A 22669-nucleotide genomic window follows, 5' to 3' on the forward strand; every position below is an offset into this window, starting at 1 on the left:
CAATTAAAATTTAACAAAAATCAAAATCGGTTAAATATAAAAAAATCTTTTCACAGCTCCTAGGACCAATTATAATATTGATGATTCCTAAATTTGTAGGTCTTTAAATTTCTTTGAGTTTTAGGTTACTACTATTCTATTATACATAATTGTTATTGTAAAATTATTATTGTTTGAATCTTTCTCTACTCTTCCACCACCAAAATCATTCTCAAAAAAAAAATTTTAACTATATTACATTGAAAAAAATAAAAGAAATGTACTAAAGAATGTACAATCAATAAAAAATGATTAAAATTAATTTTTTGAAAGTGGGGTGATGTCACCCCACTTTATCGTAATATTATTATTTAGTTTTAAAAGATTCCAAAAATCGGTATTTTTAAATTTCGATCGGCTTCCCCACTACCAATATTGCCCCAAAATATATTTTTTTTATTCACTTACACTATGCACTACTTTGCCTTTTATTTTTAGCCTCCGAAACCACCGTTAGGTGGTTCATAGGATGAAAAGAAACAATTTCTTAGCGTTTAAAAATGCCATGCCTGACTGGGATTCGAACCCGGAACCTCCGTATGAAAAAGCAAGACACTAGCAATCGCGCCACGGAGGCCGTCACTACTACTCTGCTTAGGAAGAGATAAAATAGATTCGATTAAGAACATGAAATAAATAAAAAGAGAGGTTTCTGATTTTTGGGAAAGGGGTAATTTTGGGGCAAAATCAAAAAAAAAAGGTAAGATAAGCATTTACGCATGCACTGAGCATAATATGAAATGAAACTGGAAAATTTTGAGAAACATCCCAAAAAATTATCTACTCCAACCCTTGGAGATGATCCCAAACTATTACCAACAAATTATTTCAAAATTATGCCAAATTTCATCAAAATTGGTTCTTCCATTCAGACGTTATTAAGTTTCAAGCACGCCAACACATGTACATACGTACGAACATTATCCTATTCTTTATTTTTTTGAGAACCCTCTCGGTCTTAAAAACGAGAAATGCAAAAAGCCCATACCTCATTTTTTGAGTGATTATCATACTTTCCTTTTTGAAGCACAGTTTTAGAGCTGTGATGATAGGAAACTAAAATTTACCCCATCATAAACAAACAGTAAAAACTATTAACTTAAACATTGTCACTTCTTAGCATAACGTAAAACCGATCTAATATCTTCCATGTCTTCCATGGATGAACGCCATCCTTTTAGTGAATTATAAATAACAGTCGTAAAACTGTAATTTTTGCTTTCGGTTTAAAAATTTTTAGTAATTACAATTACATTATTTTGTTTTCCTTGATAATAAAATTTTATTATAACTCTTGATAAAAAGTTTGTAAGTGCAGTTTTACTTTCATTAAAGAAATGGACAAGAACAGTTTAATTTTTATAAAAAGTAAATTATTAAAATATAAAAACCACTGACCAACAAATCTTTTTATGAGTTCAAGCGCTTTCGGAAACGAATTCCCATCTTCAGGAACTTACAATTTTTTGTATTATTGTTAAAAAACAAGTGTAATTATATATAATTGTAATAAGTGTAAAATATATAAGTGATCGTCATTGTGTTTAAAATTGAGTCAACATCTTGTACTATGAATGTTTCCACCGTTATGAACTTCCTGTCAATGATAGGACGTTAAGTCGACACAATTTTAAACACATGACGACCACTGTTATATATTTATACACTTTACATAACAATTCTACTTATGGCGACAGTCTTATTTTTTTAAAGAATAATGTTAAAAAAATTTAAGTTTCTGAAGATAGAATTCGTTTCCGAAAGCGCTTGAACGCATAAAAAAATTTGTTCAACGGGCCGTGTTTGGTAAAACTATTTTCTAAAAAGGTTTATGTAACTATTGTGTGCTATGTTAAATGGTGTGTACTTTAATGTTGTAGGAGAAACGATGTCTGCAAAAGTTATAAAATAGTTTGCCGTTCAAGGAATTTTAAATGCCGTTTCTAAGATTAAAAGATTTTGTATGCGTCTGATCAAAAAAAATATTTTTATAAAATTTATGTTCGGATATTACGTAATTATTTTTCTACATAATGGAATCGAGATGAGAATTAAATAATAGCGGTTAAATTTATGGTATTTTATCCGTACTGACCTTGGTTAATCGGTAGTCTTTATTGTTTAACAATACATTCAAATAAATAATCAAGGATAAAGTGGAAATAATATAGGTGGAGTTTATTGCAGAAAGGCTGACAGAGATAAAAATGCATGCATACTGGAATAGAAAGAGTGAATGAATGTGTTTGAGAGAGATACAACGAGAGAGTAAATCGAATGAAATAAATGTTTCGGTTAGGAAGTTGCAGGTTGTATTATGGTATTGTATTTGTGTTGTTAGCCGTTCATTTTTCACCATTTAGTTGCTGTGTAGGTATAAAATACTTACTACGTTGTATTTGTTGATATTAAGATATTTATCAGTTAAGTTTATAGGCAGAAGATCGAAGTGAACACGAAGTTTTTATTTGTTTGTATTTTATATGTTTCTATAGCGTACAACAATCATCCAACAGCAATTTAATAATATAAGTTTACAGAAAACACAAATATAATAATAGTATACGCTTTAAGTACGTAGTACAGTAGTTGAATTAGCGGTAAACTTACGATTATTTCGTAACTATTTGTTAAGCTTGTTGTGTTATTGTAAAATGCTAAATTTGTTAAGATAGTAAGCAGTATTTTATATAAATCTGTGTGGATTATTTTACTAATTTAATTAATCGATTCGGAAAGTAATAATGCTAAACTAAAATAGTAATACAGAAATTGTGTGTGATTTTCCAGTGGAGCTCTGATTATAATCATTGATACATACTGTCATTTTCTCCCAAAATTAACCTTATGCTTCACATCAAAATAAATGTGTTATAAAAAGCACGCAACAGAGATAAACGAAATAGTGAAATAAAACATCTAAAATGTTAAAAATTTATTTTATTTTTTTAGGCACAATAACTTGCTTTCGAAAAGTAATTATAGTACAATTATTCGTTGAGGTTTTGCATTACGTGCGCTGCTAGTATAAAGGTTGGTAATCCTGCGTTACATGCAGTTTGTTTTTTCGAGCCAATAAGGTTGGTGATCTTGAGACAAGAAAATGTTTCTGGTTCTTTATTGACCTTGTATTTCTATTTGCGCTTGTAATGGTCTTAACTTTAGAAGAGCTAATATAAGCGAGTATTCCTTGAATATGTCTTCCGTGAGCATGATAAATACATATAGACAGTGAAGACTAGTTTTTCAGGGACACCGATTCTGAATCGAGTAAGAACGCTAATCGAGAAATTTAGGATAGCGGCGATCGGTAAAGGATTATGAACGAAGCGGTAGGACATCTGCACTCGACGAAGAAAACTGCAAGACATAATTCGCAGGGTTAGTCTAATGGTTAAACTCGTCATCGCAAAATCAGCTCACTTTTGAAGTCGAGAGTTGTAAGGTTTGAATGCTAGACTGTGGATACCAGTGTTTGGTGGTTGGGTTTCAATTAATCACACGTCTCAGGAGTGATCGGCTTGTTTCTATTCAAGATACACATTTACCGGTATATTTACAATTACACGTCAGATTGCGCATAGATGCCTTGGGATCTTTGCAGAGTACTATTGACATCATGTCACTGTGCTGTTACTCTGTAACTTGGTATACATAAATAAATAAATATTAACTGCTAGTGACGTAGCCCCAGTAGGCTCAACAGAAAACATCGGCGTAGGATTGGCTGTGGATTACAGTGCCCAATATTTATTGCAGAAATAGTAAATCAGCTCGTTATTGTGTTGGTGGAGTTTATTGTAGAAAGGCTGACAGAGATAAAAATACAGCATACTGGAATAGAAAGAGTGAATGAATGTGTTTGAGAGAGATACAATGAGAGAGTAAATCGAATGAAATGTTTCGGTTAGGAAGTTGCAGGTTGTATTATGATATTGTATTTGTGTTGTTAGCCGTTCATTTTTCACCATTTAGTTGCTGTGTAGGTATAAAATACTACGTTATATTTGTTGATATTAAGATATTTATCAGTTAAGTTCTCAGTTAAGCTCTCCTAAAAATTGATTAGACATCAATTTTTAGTAGAGCTAACCGAGAACCGAAATTAATAATGCTTTTATTTTATAAGACGGCACGATCGAGCATATAGCCAGGCAATCCATGAAAAACGTATTACAGAAGTATTACAGCAAGAAGTATTCAGAGATCTATTATTTCTGAAAACTTGTGATCACCTCGTGGATTTAAACCCACCGGATTTTTACTTCTATTATCGTTTTTTTAGTTCAGTTTACTTATTTTTTTAAGAATTTAAAAACTTTTTTGGCAGTCGTATTTTTATTATTTATTTAATGATCATCGAAAAAAATTCACGATTCGATGGATTTAACGTATTTAATGTACTGAGCCAAAAGAGGAAACTATAAACATTTCAATTTATTTATTTAATTGACGTATACCAATCTAAACTTAGATTTTCTCAAGCGATTGATTTCCTTGAGAGACCTTTCATCTTGCGTATCTGGGATCCAAACAACTAACGGCTAAACTCTCCAATTATCTTATGCGACTCAGTGCTACGTAGGCCTGGCCCTTGGCAAAGATGTGAGTGTTCAGATCTACGACAGCTCTATCTAGGGTAGTCCCTTTTAGTTTATGCACCGCCACAGCTCATCAATATTAGGGACAGCACACGCCGTCCCAGTTAGTGTGGCAACATACGCCATCCCTTTACCCCTAAAGCATCAAATTCGACAATAGTGGGTTCGATCCTCAATCGAGAGTGTACTTGATGCGTGATTAGTCTTCAACCTACAAACAAATACCTTGTGTTTGAATTTTGATAATTGAACGATTGTTTGCTGAGATATAATAAGAATACCCCATATCACCTCTCAAAACAGCACCTCATGGACAACCCGTTTGTTACCAGTTGATTGTGATGAACGGTCTAGCATCGCACGTGTTGTTCGTATCATCTCACCACTCCAGCCTTACACGCAGTCCCCAAGAGAAATAGTTAATAAAAACTAATATTTCAGCAATTTAACTGTCCACTTTACTAAAGGATTGGTAGATCGTATCTCACTTTTCAAATGCAGCAAAAAATGTGTATGTGTAATTTAATAGGCGTACAAAGAAGTCATATAGTGCCCACATCAGATTTTTTTTCTATAGAAATGGATGTATCATTATTTCATCCAGAAATTAGTTAAATATTGTTATTAGATGCTAACATTTTACATAAATGAGTAACGTCTCTGCCATTCATCTGGAAGGTTCTGGATTCGATTCAAAAATTTTGTTCGGCATTTTTTCAAAAAGCTGTAATTGGTCATTCACTAATTAATAAAATTATTAGAGGATGAATAAATAAATATTATTGTATATTTCCTTAGATTTACATTGTATTATAATCTTCTAACTGTTGGCTTAATACATCTCTTAATTTCTGTGTAGGCTTTTTATAAAATATAAAATTAAGAAAGGTAGAATGTATATTTATTTTCAACTGTTAAATAATATATAATTATTGAAAAAGGGTACCTCATTAAAGTTAACTGTGTAATTAACTATAAATAAACAGAAAAAAGGAAAGTTATAATGATCATTTGTTTTAAAGGGGGTGAGTAATAATGGTAAAAATAGTGTTATACAACTAAAATAATAATGGCAGAAGCACTGAAATGTTATGCTAACTCATGCTTACCCTCTTATATAATATAATAAAATATAACATTACGTTGTGTACAGTGTATAGCAGTACTAAGTTACTAATGGACTCTCCAGAAAGATTTATGTTTGATTTGTTTTCTGACCGCTATAGAAAAACACGAAGAAAAAGAAGATACAGGAGAAGAAAACAAAGAAAAAAGAAAAGGAAGCCACTCTGATTTACGCTTCTTCTGATGGTCAGGTATTTACCACCGCTTGCTTTTTAATTTATTTGTTTGTTTTTCATTCTTACCAGTTTCTTCAAGAGATCATACCGACCGTTTTCATTGAACATTTTTTATTTATTTTTATTTCTTATACTTTAAATTTACAGCTGTAATTCAGCAGCTGATGATCATAATGATAATAACCATAGTAATGTTGTTGTAGTTTGGTCGCTTACAATTGCCACGATTGTCTTCGTTGTTAGAATTTACTCTGTTGCCGATGAAATGAAAATTAAATGTATTATTTAATAAAAATTTCCCGTTCTAGTTTGTAAAAAAAAAGATATACTTTCCTGGCATTACTTATTTATCAGTTCTCCCAGTACCAATATTACTCCAAAATATTTAATTACCACTACTATACTTAGAAAGACATAAAAAAATTGTGTCAAAAAATGCAATCAAGAGATTTTTTTGGGAGGTGAAGAATTTAACTACTTAGAATCTAGTGGTGTTATGTTTGGAAAATTTTGAGAAAATTGACCTCAAAGCAACTTTCTACCCCACTCCCTTGAGATACTGATCCCAAATTTTCACCAACAAATTTTCCTATACACACGACTCTGTACCAAATTGCATCAAAATTTGTTTATCCAGTCAAAAGCTATTAAGTTTCAGTTAATGTTTTTTGGGGGTTTTGGGTCATGAAGTGTTGAGAAATAAAAAATTTCATACCCCATTTTTTGATTGATTACCATACTTTCCCTCTTGCAAATATCTTATTCCGTAATTTCCAGCATCCTTTTTTGAACCTAAATTGTTTCTCAGCTTTTAAAATGAATATATCAAAAAATATTATCTATTTATAATTACAAAGCTGTTAATTGAAATAAACTGGGTAAATATCGGTTCAAAAATGCTCAAATTGGGCTAAAACAATAAGAAAAGGTTAGTTATTAAAGCAGTAAATATTTTTAGATTTTTTTTGTGTATTTCATGTGGGCGTAATATTGAGTTTTATTAAAAGTAATAAAAAAAAGTCGGGATTAATAATTTAATTTAATTAATTTTAAAACAAAAGGTTTAATTTAAAAAGCCTGCATATTTTTAAGTTAAATATCGATAAAATTAAAAACCTTATTTATTTAAGCTATTCATCTATTACGTTAAAAGTTATTAAAGCTTCAAATGCAAAGGCAAATATATGAAGCGACTAATAAATTATGAGCTTTAAGAGATGTTACTGATAAGTAAATTATTATCAATTATGTGTTGGTAATTATTTTTAGTGTAAATCAGTTTTAAGGAAATAATGATACCTTCATTTAATGTTGTTTTTACGCTATAAATATGTCAGTTCGTAATTTCTTGAGGGAATAATATTTTATTAATAATATGTTTTATTATACTTTGTTTTACATGTGTGAAGTATTAACATGGTTATTTTAAATAAGATATATTCTAAAACATCGTGCAAGGTGTTTACGTTTGTGAGTATTTCACATTCAGTGGTTTGGAAGACTCTTAAACAAAACAAGTTTTGTGTTATCATAAGCTGACAGTTCATCATCTACATCCAGGATCCGCTTCGCTTGGAGTTCTTCAGCTGGTGGAATGCAGGACTGTTGTTCCTTACGCTGGGACGCAAACTATACTTCCAGTGGCGCGCCTTCTCACTTCTTCTATGGCATTTCCACCTATTTAAATCATCTTTAGAATTCTGCGTCTGGAGATGGATAAAAAATATTGTTTACAAAACAAAAATACTTTCTTTCGTGAGGAATTAATCGTCCGCAAGAGCAGTAAAAGCACTACAGAAACGTGCCAAGAGATATATATTGAATATGGCGGGCTCATTTTTGAACATTTATTATAAACTGGTACGTATTATGTACTTCAGTCTAACTTTATTATTATTTTAACTTATTATTTTTCTAACTTTTCTTGGCTTAGTTCAACTTATCAGAGAAATCTAAAGAAACATTGAAGAAATGTTATCTTTAGTCGGAATTTTAAAAGTCAAATTTTATTCTATTTTTTGTGAAACAATAAACTATTGAGTACGTAGTTATTTCAATCAAACATAACAAAAAAAAAAAAAAATAAATAAATAAATAAAAAAGAATAAACAATGAAATTGAGATTAAAAATTTTTATTTTCCGGTTAGACTTATTAGGTCTCAAATTTTAAAATAAAACGGCTCCAATGCATTATTAAATTACGTCTCTAATGTACCATATTTTATTATTATAATAATTAAGACATTAATTATACTTTTAAGAGTAAGATAAAGAGATATATACGTATTATATTATGGAATGCGAGTAATGCGGGCGTACCCTCCACGTAAAACATTATATATATATATATATATATATACTCATCTGTGATGTACGTCATTTGAATTAAAATATCACTATTACTTACCCGCATAACCCGTATTGTCTTATTATACCATTTATTTATCCTAAAAACTAGTTTTTCTAATGATGTGAAGTTATTGACAATACACAATATTGATTGTATTGTGTTTCTATTATTGTGCAGACATTAAAATAATATATACGTATTTTTCGGTTTTTCATTATGAGGGCTCGAAATTTCATTGTTGTATGTATGAATAATTTTATTTGGGTTCATACTTGAGTGCTGTGCATATATTTTGAGATTTATTCATTCCTAAACTGCATCTAAACCATTTGTCATCTAAGAGAATCAAAAAAAGTTGGCAAAATATTACATAACTTTCTCCGCTAAACCGGTTAACTCACGATTATCAAAATAAGATTTAAACATAAATTCCAAATCTCGATAAAAAAATATTTGATTTTAGGGGATCCCTTCCACGTGTATACATCTGTTTCTTTGGTCTAGATGAAGTTACGCAGAAAATATGATATCCCAGTTTTGAAATGATAATTTTACTTCCACCTTTAATTCTAGCTATAAACTTACTCTCATAGACTTTACTTTACTCATAAATTTTACTTTTATAAGGTTTTTTTTTCTAAAAACTATTTTTTAAACTTAACAGTTAGTGTAAACAGTTATAGTTAAAGTAAACATGGTTATATGAATAGCTGATTTATATTAGGTATAAATATATTTAATTTATTGTTTTTAAAAAGTTTCAGCCAAGTTTAACAAAAAAACTTGAGTGCACAACGTTGCTCATAATTAGTATCACTCATTTTTTTAATGCACAACAAAAACTCGTTTCACGAAAAGTTTTTTACGTCTCACGTGGCAACAATAAAGAGACGTAAAAAACTTTTCGTGAAACGAGAAATAAACTTTTGTTACCGTAGAAACAAAAACTAAAAATTAGTAATTTTTTTATCTTTATTATGTTTTTATTTTAAAGTTGGGTTTATATTTTTTTACAATATTGTTTTATTATCCTATAAATTGTGATGGTGTGATGGTGTACAACGAGAAAGCTAGAGAAAAATTGTTTATTGAGCGGATCTTTGGATTGAAATTTTCAGAAATGCTAAGGAAAAAGTCGTATACGTATTTTAATTTTAGTTCTTAAAAATCATGCAGATTTGACATTTCATTATAAAAGTTGCATAATTTTTTCGTACATAATTTTTGATAAAATGTAAAACTAATATAAAAATCCCTTTCGGCACGCTTGAAGGCGGAGGTAGATTTAACCGGTGCCAAGTAGGGGATAAAAAAGATTCCCATCTTAAAGTTAAAAAAAAACTTTAAGCTTTATTGAGATTTACTCAATACAATGGTTGCATGTGAAAAAAACGTTTCATATGTTAAGCAAACGAATAGCCCATCTTCTTACAATTCCAGCAACACCCCTTGCTGTAAGAAAAATTGTTTCAGACAAAAGTTTTAAATAATATTTAGAGGACTAACGACTAAACAGATTCGATCTGTGCCTATTAAGGGAGGAATGATTTTTTTGTCTTCGAAACCCCATTTTTATGCCCTTATCCAAAGAATAATAGGAACTTTAAACGAATCGATATTTTACTTAAGAAAGTTATAGCGATATTTTGTTTTTTCGAAAAAGCTCCCCATTTCCACTCCCATGGTCCGATTTGTCCATTAAAGAAATCGACCGAGATTTTGGGTCGTTATATTCTATATTGAAAGTGATTGGCGGAAAATTACGGCAGTAATTGTGACCACAAGATCTACCTAAGTTCCAAAAATCCATAGGTTGAAAGAGGAGTATCAATTCAAGTTACATTTTTCAATAGATCTAACAAACGATATTATAAAGTTTCCAAATAATACGTAGTATGATTCATAAACAACAAACTTTCAGCACATGTTCTACTGGTGAAAATAAAGAAGAAAGTTCATATGTACGAAAACGCTTCTTACTTTCTGCGCCTTCGGTAAAATTAATCCAGCTGTAATTTCTAGGATCCAAATTGAGGGATAAATTTAGTGATTTTATATGAAATATGACCTGAAAAATTTGAAAAAATAGGTCACAGTACGGTATTTTTAATCGATTTTGAGAAATCTGGGCTAAAATCAACAGATTGGAATCGAAAAATATTTTATATTTGTCGTAAAAAAAATGCTTTATTAAATGGGTAAAGTAGAGGATTTGATTCGCAGAGTAAAGAGTATGAATAAAATTCCGAGAAACTAAACACAAACGTACGAATACAAACAAAACATATCAAGATGTTACAGATTTTAATTAGGTATTAAACAAACAAAATTTTCAATATTGCAAAACAAACAAATATTTTGGAAAAATAAATATCAATTAAAAAGTCTACCTACATATTGGATATGTTTTTTGATTTTAATAAACTTCGAAATTCTTACCTTTGTATTTAGTTTTTGTGAACTCTATTCAACCGTTTTACGAATAAAATTCTCTACAATTACTGTTTAAAACTTATGTGTTATTTTACACCAAACATAACATTTTTTTCGACCCCAAATATTTTGTCTTTTACCTTAGATTTCTCAAAAACGACTAAAAATACACTTCTGGGATCTATTTTTTTTGTCAGGTCATGTTTCTTATAAATTCCTTAATATGGGTCCCAAAAATTACAGTCTGCCTTATTTACCGAAGATGCAGAAATCGATCCCAAAACTTTCGTCAGCCGACACGAAGAATTTTTGAACCAATGTTTATACGAAATATCATGAGTCCCCTGTACCTAAGTCATTTATCTGTTTTCTAAAAATAAGACAAATCACCTAAAAAGGATGGACATCATTTCTTATATATTTCATAATTCTATACGAGATTTAGTTTTAAATTGATTATACCTTTTTTACTATTTAAAATCGTTACTTTGGTTTATCATAACAATACCGAAAACATTTTTAATCTTTATTGTAAATAAAAAAAGGCTAAGCATTGTTTCTTTCAAAAATATCCTCTGGATAAGGAGAAAAGGTCAGTTAAGGTTAACAATAAATTGATCTACATGGTTCTTCCTGTAAAAATGGATACATAACTTTAATGGATGCTTTAACTATAATAAAATAGCACGTACAATACAGAATAACACGACTAACATGTGCCACAAGAAAATAGGTGATAAAATTTCACACTTTCATACTTTACTATACTTTATACATAAGATTATACGACTTTCAAAGATGCATTTTGACAACAGTTCATGAAGAAAAAAAATATAATTATGTATTATTTTGATATCTTTTTCAATTATTTCTGGTCATAAAACCATTTATGTTATCATAGTTATAGGCTTAATGTAATATTATATTGTAAAGTAATAGTTCAAAAAATTATTTATTATGTTTTATCACACATATTTTCCTATGTTATTATTTTTTTTTAAAACACCCGCGAATTATTAAAATTTCTATTAGGTTCTCTCTTTTTCTTTTTTGAATACAATACAAATTAATACCTCCTACGTAATACATTTTATATAAATATTATATAACTTTATAAAACGATAAAACAAAAGAAAGTTCAAAAAAATATTTAAAAAAGTTATGTACGTACATCAATTGTATTGTCATGTTAATTATATAATAGCTTTTTTTTTAATTTTTATTTTTTCATTGTACATAGATAGCTAACGTCATAGAAGAATAGTATATGTATATATTTTTATATTAATTCATAAAATTAGTTCTTAATTATAAACGCTAGATTATGCAGCAGTTAGTTATGTTAATATGTGGGCAATGTTGTTTTTGGTTATTGAATTGATTATCATATTAACGTGACTTAATAATACGGTCCAAGTGAGAAAATTTCTCTTTCTAATATATATATATATATATATATATATATATATATCTGTTATTCTCTATTTGAAAAATTAATGTGACTTTTGTATATATATTTGTGTATGTATTTTTTTACGCATACAAACAATTGACATGAATATTATACAGCATAATGAATATTATTTTCTAACCTTTACATCGCATGTGTACTTAAAATACTTAAACTGACAAAAGAGGAACAAAAAAAGTAACAGTAATTATTTTAGTCGAATCAGGCATTGTAATTAAATCACCGTCTTTATAACTTATTATTTTTTTATCATATTTAACAAATGTTAAATTTATTATATTCAATAATTAATTATTTATTATTGAGTTAAAGCGGTAATCTCGTTGTTTTAGTTATGCATAAAATGAATTTAAATATTCTGCCGTGTTTCAAAGACGAATAAACGGGTTGTTATTGTTTTTATAAATGTCTTAATTAAAAGTTCCCGTAATAATTAGAATAGATAAGATTTGTTATGTAGTTCTTTGTTTAATTCTGTTTATCAATTTATGCTAGACGGTGAGTTCGGTATATTATCTACCAGAAATGTGGGAGGAAATAATTTACTGAATTTAGTGTGTTAAAAAGAAAGAAAAGTTGATGATGAGATAAATAAGAGATTCTTATGTTGCCTCATCCTACAAAGGTCTGCAAAGTTTAGTATTTTCTTATGTACAGTACGTTTGGAAAGTTGCTGTGCACTGGAATTTTGGAAGTGTAATGACGAAACTTTCTTAATTATTACTTTGTACTTTTATTTCATTATTTTATAAAAACGGATATTACAATAACTGGAATAGTTTATAAAAAGTGTTGAAAATGACCTCCACCAACATCGATAAAATACGTAATTTTACGTATTTGCACACGTTTCAATTTGTTTTCAAACACTAACCGGCTGATGTACTGGAATGTCTAGTACGTATGCCGTTATTGCGGGTTTTAATTCGTCAATCGTACGTGGTCTGTTGCGATACACTGCTTGTTTTGCTGCCTCCTCCCTAGTAGTAATCTGGGGGAGTCAGATCGAGCGATCGTGCAGGCCAAAAACCCCTCGAAATGATTCGTTTATTTAAGACACTTAGTAAAAAAGTCATTGTTAGCTGTGTGCGCTGTGGCGCCATCTTGTTGGAACCAACCATGATCGATTTCCACTTCTTTTAGCTGACTAAAGAAGTTTGTTAAACCATAACTTTTAACTTATTTTTCAATAAAGATTGAAACCAGAGTGCGCGTTCTACCCACACCGACCCAGACTCCAATTTTTACTTCGTGTAGTTCATAGTTGTTAGTTGTCTACCACAGTCGTGTATTTTATAAAATATACCTCTCCTAGTTAAAATGGTAAACCATTCACAATAATTTAGTCTTTTGGCGCGATCTATAGGTTTCACTTCTTGAATTTTTAGGGGAAATGTTTCCCAACCCACCGGGTTGGTCGTGGTGAACTCGTCATCGCAAAACAGCTGATTTCGAAGTCAAGAGTTCTAAAGTTTAAATCCTAGTAAAGGTAGTTACTTTTATACGGATTCGAACACTAGATTTTGGATACCGGTGTTCTTTGGTGGTTGAATTAACTACAAATCTCAGGAATGATGGTTCTGAGACTGTACAAGACTACAACACCTCATTTACATTCATACACATCATCCACTGAAGTAATACCTTACGGATTCCGAAGGCTAAACAGAAAAAAAAGAGAGGAGAAAAGTTTTAGTTCTTTTATTATAGCTTTATATGCGGTAAAAAATCTTTCTGCTGTGATAACTTACGCATTGATTTTGTTGGATTTTCGATGAAACATCACTTACGTATTGACTTTGATGAAATATCAAACAGCAGTTTAGGTGGCCTTCCACTTCGATCAGCGTCTTCAGTAGAGCCTGTTACCCAAAAGTTTTTGATAAGAGTTCGAACTGCATTGCGGTGAGGAACAGGAGTATTTGGAAACTTTTTGGAAAATTTGGAAACTTTTTGGAAACTTGCGCTTCACTAAATCATACTTGATACCTTCACGAAAGACATGTTCAACCAGAAAAATGCATTTTCTCTACCGAAAAAAAACATTACCTTTCTCGCAACTATTGATTCCGATAAACGAAACAACACGAAACGAAGCGAAACGAAGCGCGTTCAGTCACAACTCAACAACTGACGTCTTGGTTTATTACTGAGCAACGCCCAATAAACCCACAGGGCAACCAACCTAACGCTCTAAGAACAGAATGCACCACATAATTCTAAAGCATACTACACAGTGACTTTCCGAATGCTCTGTATTATCGGATGGAAGTAAACTTAGTTTAAGCCGATTATTTTTTATGACAGGCAAGAGAGTATTAAACAATTTTAGTTTCCTGATATCAAAGCTGTAGAGCTATGCTACAAGAAGGAAATTGACCCTCACCCTAAACAAAATCTTAGGTAACTTCTTATAGGTTGTACATTTTTCAGTGGAAGTTTTTTAGTTTTTCGATTTAACACTGTAAATGTAGAAAAATCTAAAAACAAAATTCTGGAAAGGTGATTTTGGTGGTGGGGGGAGCAGAAAAAATTACGTTGTTTTTTATGTTAGTGTAATACTAAATTGAAAAAACTTTTTTTTCTTGTATTTTGAGCAATTACGAACAATTTTGATGAATATATGGCCAGAATACAAGAAATTAATTTTTTCAATCTTACTTAGAAGGGTAAATTTTATTGTTAATAATGAAATTTACCCGAGAAAAAAAATATTTTAAAATACATTTTTTTATTCATTTATAAACAATTATGAAAAAAATTAAAAACTGTTTTTTTTTTAAACGACTTCAAAAAAGGAGGTTGTGTATTCAACCCGTATATTTTTTTAATGATTGTATACGCATAATTTTTTCTTATTAATCCGATTGAAATAAGTCTTGTTGCATTCGACACAGCTGGTTTTTTGCGTTGGTACCATGATGTTGAAAAAGTTTTTAGAACACAAAAAATCGGTCTCAAAATTGACAAAAAAATGTTTCTGCCGTCCAGCTGGTAAGTAGGGACGACAATGGGAATCCTTATATTCTATATGTGTGCGTCACGTTGAACCAATGTTTATACGAAATATCATGAGTCCCCTGTACCTAAGTCATTTATCTGTTTTCTAAAAATAAGACAAATCACCTAAAAAGGATGGACATCATTTCTTATATATTTCATAATTCTATACGAGATTTAGTTTTAAATTGATTATACCTTTTTTACTATTTAAAATCGTTACTTTGGTAACGTTAGCTCGTTTTAAATCTTTCAAATTCAATATACATGCAGCATCTGTAGGGACAGTGGGAATCTTATTATTCTATATACGAGCATCACATTATATGATCTTGATGTTTTGCTTCCATTTAAATATATATATATTTCTTTATGGTGGTAAGGTTTTTCTAAACGTAACGATCACTATGACCTAAGTAAAAATATATACATTCATAGATAAAAATTTTATGATGAACTCTTTTCTTGTTACAAAGATTGTGTAGCATAAAATGTACAAAAAGAAGTTATATCTAAGAATTTAAGCTGTTTAAATCTATTTCATAGAAGGATTAATTAAAATAAAAAATTTTAAAAACTACAGGTGAAAATTGATCGTAGAGTAAGAACACAGCTCCTACATTGATAACTGGACAAATTATGTACAGGATTAATACCTTTAAGTATCTAGTTAAAGAATTCCAATCAAATGTAATCATCCTTGTTTTTCTATTATACGACTTCGGACATAATTTTGCACTTATTTTAACGAGGAAAAAAGATGAGTGATACGAAATGTAAAAATTTCAGCTCCTTGTCTGGAATCGAACCTGAGACAAAATTATCTAGAAGCTAACAAATTTTTACTACATCAATAAATTCCAATCAGTAAGTACATTCATACAAGTTTTTGTTTTTATTGCAGATAAAAATCGAAATGTTTAAATTAAACATATAAATTTACCGTAAAATGATTACTCTCCATTTGTGTATCTGAAAAATTGAATATTGCTATTATAACGTCATTTCAGGGATGGTGTTGGATAGATTTATTGCAAATAATCCACCGGGTTGGTCTAGTGGAGAACGTGTCTTCTCAGATCAGCTGAGAGTTCCAGCGTTCCAAGAGCTAGTAAAGGCAGTTACTTTTATACGGATTTGAATACTAGATCGTGGATACCGATCTTCTTTGGTGGTTGGGTTTCAATTAACTACACATCTCAGGAATGGTCGAACTGAGATTGTACAAGACTACACTTCAGTTACATTCGTACATATCATCCTTAATCATCTTCTGAAGTAATACCTGAACGGTAATTCCCTCGAGAAATTTCATGCAGAGGTAATCCACAGCAGCTGAGAACTCATCCTATTTCGCGTAAGTTCATAGATTAATCAGACATTTTTAACCCGAGATAGGAGCATTTGGTACGAGCAAAAATGAAAGATTTTGCTTATTACAGCCATCTCGGGTTAAAAATGTCTATTTCGAAGAACTTACGCGAAATAGGATGCGTTCTCAGCTTCCCTGGATTATCCCCTGGATGAAAGTTTTCGACTAATATTGTTCTTCCTGTATAGGTAAATCGTACTTTCTTACTATCTACCCCTTTTTGTTATTTTTTTCTTTATTTCGTATACTATTGATATATGTAATTATTTCGTATACTATTGATATATGTAAATATCGAAACATTTTGCTGAGATTGCTAGATATATAGTTCTCGTACATTCTAGTACGGCTATTTGCCTGTGGACCGATTCGAAGATTCTGTTTTTTGTACCACAGATGCAAAATAAGCTTAATTCCTGTAAGCTGAAGTGTCTGTCCGCTAAAGCCGGGTCTCCTAATCGATCATAAAATAAAAAAATTGTAAAAGATTAGGAAGAATAATGTGACACCTTCCTCGAATAATCAGATGGTTTGATGAGTCATTATTTGAGCAGAGTACAGGTACCTGTATATAGGCTGACGTAAAGTGAATTCACTCGTTTTATAACGTACAATAAGAAGCATCTAGTTAACAATACACTTCTTAGTACTAATGATAAGAAAGGATGAAATAAGACCGTTACGTTGTTGAAGATGTTTATTCAGAGATTAGAACAGGTTGAAGTAGAATAGGGAGCGTAAAAAAATAATAAGTTGTTTCATTGTTTTGACTCATCATTTATACTCTTAAGAATTAAGAACGACGATTTAGCGATACCGATCGAGTAATATAATCAAAATTTATTTACCAGATATGGCTTCTAAATACCTTAACAGTTTAATTCGTTTTTAAATTGTAAAATAGTGACGCATAAATTCACGATGAAATAATAATAATAACAATAATATGCCAGTGTTTAATAGATAATTTTAAAGAGATATTTTAAAATAAAATTCAATTGGCGATCTTTGAAAATTAAATTATCTGATAAAATTATTTACGAGTATTAAATTAAAGTTATTGTTTCACTTATATACATCTAAGTTATATAGAATGTATTGATGAAGTGCTAGCGATGTCTCGGGTTAAAAAACGTAGGCGTTCTTTACTGTGTACCCCCATCGCTAGCGCTAACAGTGGTTGAAAAGGAAAGAGGTGTGGTATATAAGTTCAGGACGTTCTATATAAATACATCGTGCCGCGCTAGTAAATATAATGTAATATTATGTACTTGTGGTAGTTTAAATGGACGAGATTCCTTGCGGTGGGGGAAATGCGGTTTGATTATTTATTATACATGAAGACATAAACAGAGTGTTATGTTTTAATGTCCTGTTGTCAGTTGCTTATATTGTTCTTTTTTATTTTATATTCTAAGGGTTATAAAATATGATAACTAAATTACATATTTCTCTTCTTCATTCATTCATTCGTAGTTTTATTTTTTATTTTACTCGTTTTATTATTGTTATTTTTCTCTTATTATTATTTATTCGTGTCACAATCAGTTATTTACATCGTTTTAGTGTGAGATCTTTATTTTATAGAAAGAAAACAAGTATAGTATTATCGTGTGTGTGTGTGTGTGTGTGTGTGTGTGTGTGTGTGTGTGTGTGTAAGTTAAATAATTCTTTGTGTACAATACGTATTGAGGTCGATTATATTCTGTGAATATAACTCTACTGATTATTCAGTTTGAAAAATTGGAAGATAAGTCATAAAACAGAAATTATAGTGGTAACCAAATAAGATTTCATCATAGGCCTATCCATAAAAAAATATTATAGTGAAATTTTTTTATTTGTATTCTCATTTGTTTGAGCTCTTAAATGTATCCTTAAAAAATAATTCTCTTACCTCGTATATATACTTTAAAATTTTCCAGGTAAAATCTTTTTATTCATTATTACATATTAATAAAAAGATTAATGTTTGAAACTTTATTCGTAAAAAATAAATATCTATGGAAACGAAATTATTTCTATTATAATTTTATTCATTTAAGTTGCAATTTGATTTACTTTAAAATCAGTCTTTAAGTATTGTGATCACGAAAAATTTGGGTTTTTAGATTTCAACGGAAATATCCATTTCGACCATCCCTGAATCCATTTTGACTAGTTTCGACGTGACATCTGTATGTCACGCCGAAACAATTTGGATTTTTGATTTTTTCTTAACTGAAGTAATAATAGTACAGTCAATTTGTAGTTTTATTTGAAAATCCTTACCTACCGATTGCTGTTTTTTTGCATATGTTAGGGGTGATGAGGGAAGCTTAACTCCAGATTTTTAACATCCCCCTCCCATAGATTTTTGAAAAACTCAAAAAGTTTTTGAAATTCGTTTTTCTCTGAATCTATGCATTTTGGAGAAAGGTTTTTCAAACAAAAAATGTGGAGGACATTCTCCTCTTCAATTAATGTCATTGAAGTTATGCCGTATAATTTGAAATTGAAATACTAGGTGGCGCTGAAGTTGTAAAAAACGTGTTTTTTCGGGGTTTTCACCGGAAAAAATTGTTTTTCGTCTGTATTACATTTGGAAAAGTTGTTAATCTCATAAAAAACAGACAACTTTTATTTAAACAATTTTCTTGTACGACTTACCGTTTTGGAGCTGTAGCTTGTGAAAGTGTGAAAATGTTGTGAATTAGGCACGTGTTCGAAACCGGTCTAGTCGTTTACAACTTCAGCGCCACCTAGTATTTCAATTTCAAATTATACGGCATAACTTCAATGACATTAATTGTAGAGGAGAATGTCCTCTACATTTTTTGTTTGATAAACGTTTCTCTAAAAATGCATAGATTCAGAGAAAAACGCATTTCAAAAACCTTTTTGAGTATTTCGAGTTTTTCAAAAAACTATGGAAGGGGTATGTTAAAAATCTGGAGTTAAGCTTCCCTCATCATCCCTAACGCATGAACAAAAGATCAATCGGTAGGTAAGAATTTTCAAATACAGCCTATTTTGATGACAAATTGCCTGTACTATAAGCCCTCATTGAGAGCTTTTCAAAAATATATCACAAGTAGTACTTATTTTCATTGGTTCCAGAATTATAGCCAAATAAAATTTTAATTAGTGAAATAATTTGGATCATACAAGTTGGAGGGCATATTGGTTCGAATTCGACTCTTTTTAACTTAATATCTTTTTTTTTAACTTTAATATATTGATTTATTAATAATTATTAACCTCTGATTGTAAAACAAATTTTACAATAAATAATTATTCATTAATAAATAACAATAAAAAAAAAAATCAGAAGTTATTAATGAAATAAAATTTTATGTAGTTTTCATAAAAAAAAAAAAAAATGCGTATATGTAATTTAATAGACATACAAGAAAGTCATGTGGTGTCCACATCAGATTTTTTTTATAATGGCTTCCTTTTTAATTTATTTGCTCTAATTTTCTTACCTCAGCACATTTTTAAAAGTAAATTATTTAGTTTAAACATAATATTTATCTTTAATTTTTGTTTTGCAATTCCTTATTTTGTCAGTCAATGTATATTTTGCCTGCTTGATCTATTCCTTTTATTCTTTGTTCGGTTAAGATTTTGCCATAAAGTTTATTTTTACCTCCATTTCCTATTTAGATGTTTCAATATTTTTTTTTTTTAATACATCATCTCTTCTTTGACTTTCTGGCTTTTCTGTTATCCATTTTCTCGTTCTGACGAAATTATAATTATCAAACAAAATATTATACATTTTTTCAAATTTCTTAATCTATATTTGGTAGATTCCTTTTTAAATTAACAGCTTCATTTATTGCGATAGCTTATTGATATGTTTTTTTTTTTATTATTTAGTTAATTCTTTTAAAAAGTTTTACTACATGCACATTAAATTCCTTATTTGACATATAAAATCTATTGTGAATTTGTTTAATGATTGGTACACGAGAATAGCACAGGATATTTATCAAAAAATCTTCAAGATCCTAAAAAAAAAATTAAATGAAAAAGAATGTAAGTAAAGCAAACATAAAGAGGAGAGGAGGCAATACGTGAAGGAATGTCTGTATAAAAGAAGGAAGAATTGAATTGCTTGGGTACCATGTTAAAAAAAAGCTGGCAAAACATTGCATGACTTATCCGGTTATGCAGGTCAAAACTTTTATGAAAGTAATAAAAAAAAAAAAAACTTTTGGATCCGGATATAAATATGCGTCAAAGATACTACGTTAATTTTAATAGCCCTGTGTTAGAGCCAAAAAACCCCAAAAAACAGGAAATAGAATAATTTTAGAAGTGGGGAATAAATTTTAAGAAAAATTTTCAAAAAATCTCCTTACGTAGGTTAAGCTTAAAAATTTGCTTAAATAAATTTTTCTGTAAATCTAATACCCCCTTTAACAAAGACTAAAATAAAAAATAAAATTTCCAAATAAAACTTTTCAGCATTTTTGTTCCGGGGTCTATAATTTAAAAAAATTGTAGTCTTTTTTGATAGTTATATAGTATGAAATAAAGACTTTAAAAAAATCTTTGAGAATTATTTAAACCGAAGGGAGATAGAGCAAAAGAACAAAAAACATATATTTCAGTTTTAAGTGATGATTGATTTTTAAAAAAAATGGATTATTTGCATTGTAGTTAATGAATTTGCTGTAATGAAGTTTTTCTCTAGAATGCCTCTAAAGAAAATCGAAAATGGTGTTTTCACTTTATTCCCGTACTCCATTAATGAATTTTGAAAGAAGTTAACATGATCAATTTCCCATGTATAGAAATGTTTGAGCCAAATTTGAGGAAAATCGCTTCGGTCAACCCTGAGATATAAGGTCAAAAGCAGTACAACATACATTCGCACGTACTTTACATAGGTATGTTTTTTTTCTGGTCTGGATAAACTGGACCCTAAAACGTAAAGATTTGCAAAAAATCTCGATACCCCATTTTTGTCATGATCACTCTTTAGCTATTCTACCTATATTTGCCGGGAAAGTAAAATTTTCTAACGTGAAAACAAAACGTTATTTTTTTGTTTCAAAGCATTTTCCATGGTAAGGAAGCATATGATTGAAATACTGTAAAATAAGATATGGAATCGTCTTGTAGTACACAAGATCCGACTTGTAATAACTAAGTGTCTTATGAATTGTTCTATATGGAATATATTTCTGGTTGGTTGTGAGATATGGATACTAAAAAAAAAAAAAAAATTAAATGACCAGACAAAGTGAAAAATGAAATAATGAGGTGAGTTTTTCGAGATTATAAGCTTAACCAGAATAATTCATAATAGGAAAACGTAAAATAGCTGGATTCATGGTAAAAAAGGATTGATTATAAGCGTGCTAGATGGAACAATAGTAGATGCAAAAAAGAAATTGGAAAAAATAAAAATTATACATGATCTTAAAAGAAATGGAATCTATCAGGATTTTAAAAGCTTAGCCGAGAAAAGAGGAAAATGGAGACGGGTTGATGAAAAGGAACTACCTCAAGACAGACAACCACTCGCTATTATTACAAAGACGTTTTGTAGCAAACAGCATATATACTAAGTAGTTATGAACTACATTTAACACCTACAGTAGAACGCGAGAAAGAAAAATAAAAAGTCATAAATGACAATAAAAACGATGAAACAATGAAAAGGAAAGAAAAAAGAAAAATCTGAAAATAAAAATGAAAGAGATGATGCATAGCTAAAGTTACACTTAAGACACTATAGTCATTGAGATCCAAAACATCTAGCTGTCTTAATCTCTAACGTCATCTTCGTTGTCTAGGAGTTGACAACGGCTAAGTGGTTCACGTGGTTATTAAGTCACAGTTCGTACTTACAAGTGAAACGTTGTTTTCCTCCCGGACGTAAACCTAAATATTCGTGAATTTTAGGGGGTTTTTTTTTGCAAACCAACGTCTGTATTATACACCTCACCAGTTAATTTTGATACCACTCTTAAGATTTCGACATTGGACTTGCTTGCAGTACCCCGAAACTGGATCCTGTAAGTCCAGATGGTTTTTAGAAAAGATAATTGAGAACTTCTGCTCAACAACCATAACATTACCTTGAACTTATCTTAAGATTCTCT

At 29.9% G+C, this 22669-nt stretch overlaps 1 protein-coding gene across 3 annotated transcripts in view; it reads right to left on the reverse strand.

Moving 5' to 3' along the window:
• The window catches only part of LOC142329286 (uncharacterized), a 365502-nt gene that overhangs the window by 20386 nt on the left and 322447 nt on the right, over positions 1 to 22669 (reverse strand). The gene's annotated exons all lie outside the window — the stretch shown is intronic.

This window comes from Lycorma delicatula, chromosome 8 (genome assembly GCF_047948215.1).
Source record: "Lycorma delicatula isolate Av1 chromosome 8, ASM4794821v1, whole genome shotgun sequence".
Taxonomy (NCBI): Eukaryota; Metazoa; Arthropoda; class Insecta; order Hemiptera; family Fulgoridae; genus Lycorma; species Lycorma delicatula.